Consider the following 6,192-nt stretch of genomic DNA (forward strand, 5'->3'; position numbering starts at 1 on the left):
AGTCAAATAGAAAGACCTGCACCTGGCGAGCCGAACCCGTCCAGGGATATCCCGGTACTAAAAGCCATACGACATTTCATTTCAATTTGTTAACATGAAAAAAATGTCTTTGCTGGTGAGATGTAGTGTTTACAGTGCGCTACGTTTTCTGGTATAGGCTAGAATAAATGTGTTGCTTCCATTAAGATGTCTCAGTCTCATCCTTGGCTTTGACAAAATGAAAGTGACCGAGGTATGAGCGGTGCTAGTAATACAAATCCCCTATGCAGCCAGTCCCTGTTATGAATGGCATGGGAATATCGCTCATGGGGTCGGTTTTTGCATGCATTTTAGTGGGCTTGGCAGACTGATATGTAATAGCAAATTATGGCTCAGTGAGGAAAGCAACGGGAAACTACCTCACTCCTCATTTCCCTAGTATGCCTATGTCATTTAATGGCGGAGCTGTGGAGGATCAAACCATCCTTCGAGCTGAATGCCCAACGTGCACACGACATGAAAAAATAAAATTTAAAAATTAGGGAAGAAATTATATTAAAATACAGTACAACACCTATATGAAATATTCCAACTTCTCCGCATTTTATATGTCCAATATTAGACACACATTAATATTGAATAGTTCAGAAGTTATTCTATGAAGGCTGAAAATTAGTTATGCGGAAATGTATGTATGTGTGTATGAAGTGTTTTAAGACGATTACAAATACCTAGTCTCTGAGCTACAACAATTATTCATATGCAGTTAAAATCCCCGGACTGACCGGCATTCGAATTCGGAGCACTCTGAACCGAAGTTCAATACACTCGCCCGATGATACTAAGAAGAAGAAGAAGAAGAAGAAGAAGAAGAAGAAGAAGAAGAAGAAGAAGAAGAAGAAGAAGAAATATTTGACCTGAGTTTTGAAATCACGTTAGTCGTATTCTTTGAGTTCCCAAGGTAACGGTTCAATTCCGGCTGACGTGGTTTGCATTTGAGGGCGTTTAAATGTGGCAATCACGTATTAAAGATCTCCTACAATATAAATTTCTGGCACCAAGTTTCTTAAAATCATTAAAAATTGAAGGGACATTAAGCATATACTATCACTTTCATGAAGCACAGAAAATGAGTGATTATCTACTACTCTTAATACCGATTTAATACAAGCATAAGGCAATTACTTCTTTGAAAGTCGATAGTTTTCACTTTCTATAGTCAGTCCTACAATATTCTTCAACAATTTTTACTAGATTAGTTAATGTCCCAAACTGACACTTTTGTCTTTCACTGTTACGTTTATCTCTGCTATCAAAAACACATTTACTCCTTTCGAGGTTGATCCATGCTTTTCTGCCAGGGTTCCCCTCGAGTGCGCATTTGTTTCACTCTTTTATTCACTCTTGCTCGTCATAGGAAGTGCACATCCCCTCCCACACGGTCGCTCCTTGTCGCACTCCTAGGTTCAACCTACCCTCATAACATCACGTCAAATCAGCACGCTCTAATTGGATGCAGAGAAAATGTCTAAAAGTGCGGCAGTTTCTTTTGTCGTGTACCCGTATCGCCACAATTCAGTTAGGACGAGCAGGGAAGGGGTGGTGTGGGGTGGGAACGATTGTAGCTCAAAAGAACAGCTACTGTCACTCCCACGCACATACAGGAGCAACGAAACAATTGCAATGCTCGTTCTGTTTGGAGGAAGCACGAATTACTTTAGAAACTCAGATGTGCTCTTCACTGGGACGTAAGAAAAGGAGTAACAGGCTTGAAATAATCATCGTACGCTCAAGTTTGCCTTGTCATTGAGGATCCACTGGCTACGGTTCAACATCTTAATTAACTCTTAGGTGCCTGATGTAGTGTATCAACATCCTGAAAAACATATTTCACCAATGCATCCAGGAGATTGTAAAATATCTTTGACTTTGGGAGCCTAATAAGATTGGTACACATAGATGTGTACGCAAAGGATATATTTTGTCCCCCTTATTTTCAACATTATATATTTAGAGTTGATATTCAAAGTAACTCGCGAGACAGCTGGCATTAAAGTGAATGGAGAAATCATTCATTTTGATGATTCAGCCCTTCTTGCAGATTCAAACCTAAGACTCGCCTAGTTAATGCAGCCAGTTCAAGTGTATCTATTTTTTTTTGCTAGTGGCTTTACGTCGCACCGACACGGATAGGTCTTATGGCGACGATGGGATAGGAAAGGCCTACGAGTTGGAAGGAAGCGGCCGTGGCCTTAAGTAAGGTAGAGCCCCAGCATTTGCCTAGTGTGAAAATGGGGAACCACGGAAAGTCATCTTCAGGGCTGCCGACAGTGGGATTCGAACTCACTACCTCCCAGATGCAATCTCACAGCCGCGCGCCCCTAACCGCACGGCCGACTCGCCCGGTTTCAAAAGTATCAACATCAAAAAGCTTAAAGTTATGATTCTTAGCATGAGTCACATTGCTTCATCACCACTTAGAAGAATACTTGAAAGATTAAACAGATTCAAGTTCCTCGCCTGCTGGGGGTAGGTATAGAAATCAGAACTAGGATTGAGTTAGCGAGAAGCAGGTTCATGCGAATGAAGTAGTTACTCTGTGACTCTCAGCTTAATTTAAGTTTACGAATGAGATTTTTTAAGTGACATGTTTGGTCTATCCCCCTATATAGAACAGAATCACGGACTCTCAAAGCAGCTACGGAGCATAAGCTGGAAGCTTTTAAAAATACCTTGAACGTCAAGGATGACCAACCAGGAAGTCTTACGCAAAGCAGGATCAAAGAAAGAGCTAATTCACAGCATCCTAACGAAGCCGTAAGACCTGTTTGTGTCTGTGTGACGTAAAAAAGAGTACACAGTGTTTATACAGTAGCGGACTTAATCCGGTTAGAGATATGAATTGCCTTAGCTCATAATGGAAGGGAAGGTCAAGAAAGAGACAAGAGAGGGACCTTCTGGCTCTCTAATGTACTGGAGGTGACAGGTCTGAATCTACCTAATTAGATCAGCTCAGGACAGAAATTCATGTGCTATACTGACCACCAACCTTTGTTAAGGACAGGCTCTAGATGGAGGAGGAGAAGCGGATTTTTTTTTTTTTTTTGCTAGGGGCTTTACGTCGCGCCGACACAGATAGGTCTTATGGCGACGATGGGATAGGAAAGGCCTAGGAGTTGGAAGGAAGCGGCCGTGGCCTTAATTAAGGTACAGCCCCAGCATTTGCCTGGTGTGAAAATGGGAAACCACGGAAAACCATTTTCAGGGCTGCCGATAGTGGGATTCGAACCTACTATCTCCCGGATGCAAGCTCACAGCCGCGCACCTCTACACGCACGGCCAACTCGCCCGGTGAAGCGGATTTTAAGTAACGTATAGACATGATATAGACTTTTGGACTTATGTCGTGTCAAGAAAATAAGGTGAAATTCTTTACGTTTTTCAGAGAACTTTGCTCTGCGTCATCAGTAGAAAATCTCAACTGTCCACGAGAAAGGTTTCTGAAACATCTTCTGATGACGCAGAACAAAGTTCTCTGCGAAACGTAAAGAATTTTACCTTATTTTCTTGACGCGGCATAAGCCAAAAAGCCTATATCATGTCTATAAGTAGGGGCCGTGAAAGCATCAATGGCAACTTCAAGTAACCTGTTGATGCGAAGTTTTGAATTACGTTAGGTTCGGAGACTGATTAGCACACTATTATATAAATAACAAAGATTAATGAATTAAGATAAAACACATCAAGCATTAAGTTAGGTAGTCTAGATCTTTCTGGAGAAAGCATAGTATTTAACGAGCGAGTTGGCTATGCGGTTTTTGGTCTCGCAGCAGTCAGCTTGCATTTGGGAGATAGTGGGTCGAATGCAACGGTCGGAAGCTCTGAATATATTTTTCCATGGTTTCTCATTTCCGCACCAGGTAAATGCTGAATCTGTACCTTAATTACGGCCCTATCCTACCTCATCGTTGACATAAGACCTGTCTGTACCAGCTTTTGGGCTGAGGACTCAAACTCTATCAACTTAGCTAATTAATGTTATCTCTTTGGCTGAGTGGTAGCACGCAAGGTTTTAGTGCAAGGGGATAGAGGTTTGTTTCCGGCCGGCTTGTGGGATTTTAATCAAGGATAGTTAATTCCAGTGCCTCGAGGACTTGTGCAATTGATACACACCACGTTTCTCTACTATGTCTCTACTATGTCCAGCACCAAGGAGATTTTCCGACCCACTGCTCTCGTAAACCATTGCCTTGTTTTATCTTATGCAATACGTTATTTACTAATCTATCGCTAGCCTGACATCCGTGGATACTCTCTGGAAAGGCTACGAAATATATTCATGCCGATCACCGAAATCTTTCATTGTTAAATTAATACAGACTCATGAATGTCCAAAGAATGTTTTATAAAGTGCCCGGCTCTGCTCAGTGACTTTGTTGTATGTTTATTTTAAGGATTTTTATTATCCGTTTGTAATTAATTGCTGTAGATTTCTTTATTATGACGTTGATTGATAGTTTGCAAAATCTTTTTCAGATTTTAGTTATCGTTGTGTGTTTCATTTTAACTTTTGGTCTGAGGTTATTTAGTTCCGCTTCAAGCCAGTCCGGATTGTCTGAGAAGTAATTGATCCTTTCAAACAAATAATACAAGTAAGTTATACATTTATGTATTTACGCGTCACGCTATAGATATGATGTACACGACCCCAATTATCACTGTGACCGTCACCAATCAGCATAGAGACCCCGAAAACTGTGGAATCAACACTAATCTCGGTCATTTTTGAGACATTTCACACCTTCTCAATCCCCATGCCGATGGAGACTGAACTTTGACTTCAACGGTATCCGGAGTGTCACAGTATATTTTAGCGACCCCCAAAACTATGGATTTGATAGTAATATTGATCGTTTTCACTTCTTATCACCCTCTCCTATAGGAGTACTAGCGGCGTCTACAGCCCCACCCCACAGTATTTTTCTCCAGATAGTCATATGTGTACTAAGTTTGGTTGAGGCCTAAGCTGCAACATGCACACATACATCCAAATTATCGGTCAATTTGGACATTTTACCTCTTCTCTCCCCCATGCTGACTGGGGCTGAACTTGGACTTAAACGACCTCCGGAGTGTCACTATTCATCTCATCGACACCGAAAACCATGGATTCGACATTACTTCCGATTATTTTTATATCTCACACATTTCCACTCCCACCACTAGGGGTGTTAAGGGTGTCTCACCCCCACAGTACTTGTACACACACACATCCATTTTTATACACAGAGATAACCGCTGACGGTTATATTTCTGTAGAATCATAACATGTGGGTAGTTACTTATCTTGCAGAAGGCCTTTGGCAGCAGCAGCAACAGCAACTTTCAAAACATACCGGAAAGGGGAAGACGCTCTTATAAGAACTAACGTTTTGGAGTATAGAGTAGAGTAGGGAAGACAGACCTTATGACACTGAAGAATAAAGTAATTTTACGCTTTTAAATCCTGGCTATGTCAATTATATAGTGGAGAGAAATTAAACATTTAGGTCTAAAAACTGTCCGTGGAGTGAACGCTTGGGTATTAAATCTCGGATTCGAAAGTTAATTCTGGGTGATTCATTGATCGGATGATGTTAAAAATACATTAATGATGGAGTATATTTACTTTGCTTATGGTCCTCTGCATGAGAGGTAAATTGTGTTTTCTCTGGTAATTCACTGTACATTATAATTACAGCTACTATTCCCCTAGTCAAATTCACCCTTCTGTAGAACGTAATGTACAGTATAATATGTCTGTTGTTCGGGTGGTATCAGCTCCCATTCAAGACAATGTTTTGGAAAGTTGTCTGGTAAAGGTATCTAGGAGACAACACACGAGTACTTGTAAGCACAATTCAGGAGTTATCAGATTTGAAAGGTAAATGGCATATGTTTTGAAAAAGTATTCCAGAAGAAGCAAACGGCTCAAGTACGTTGAAGGGGTATACCGAAGTAACAAAATGTAAGTGAAATAATTTACACTGCCTATTTCCATAGCCAACGGCCGTAGCCGTGTTGTAACACCGGATCCCCTGAGATCTCCGAAGTTAAGCAACATTGGGGCGTGGTCAGGAGTTGGATGGGTTGCCACGCGCTGTTGGTGGGGGGTAAGGGAATGGAGGAGCGGAAAGGAACTGGCCACCCTACCGCACGTAAACTCCGGCTCAG

This window comes from Anabrus simplex, chromosome 1 (genome assembly GCF_040414725.1).
Source record: "Anabrus simplex isolate iqAnaSimp1 chromosome 1, ASM4041472v1, whole genome shotgun sequence".
In the NCBI taxonomy this organism is placed as follows: domain Eukaryota; kingdom Metazoa; phylum Arthropoda; class Insecta; order Orthoptera; family Tettigoniidae; genus Anabrus; species Anabrus simplex.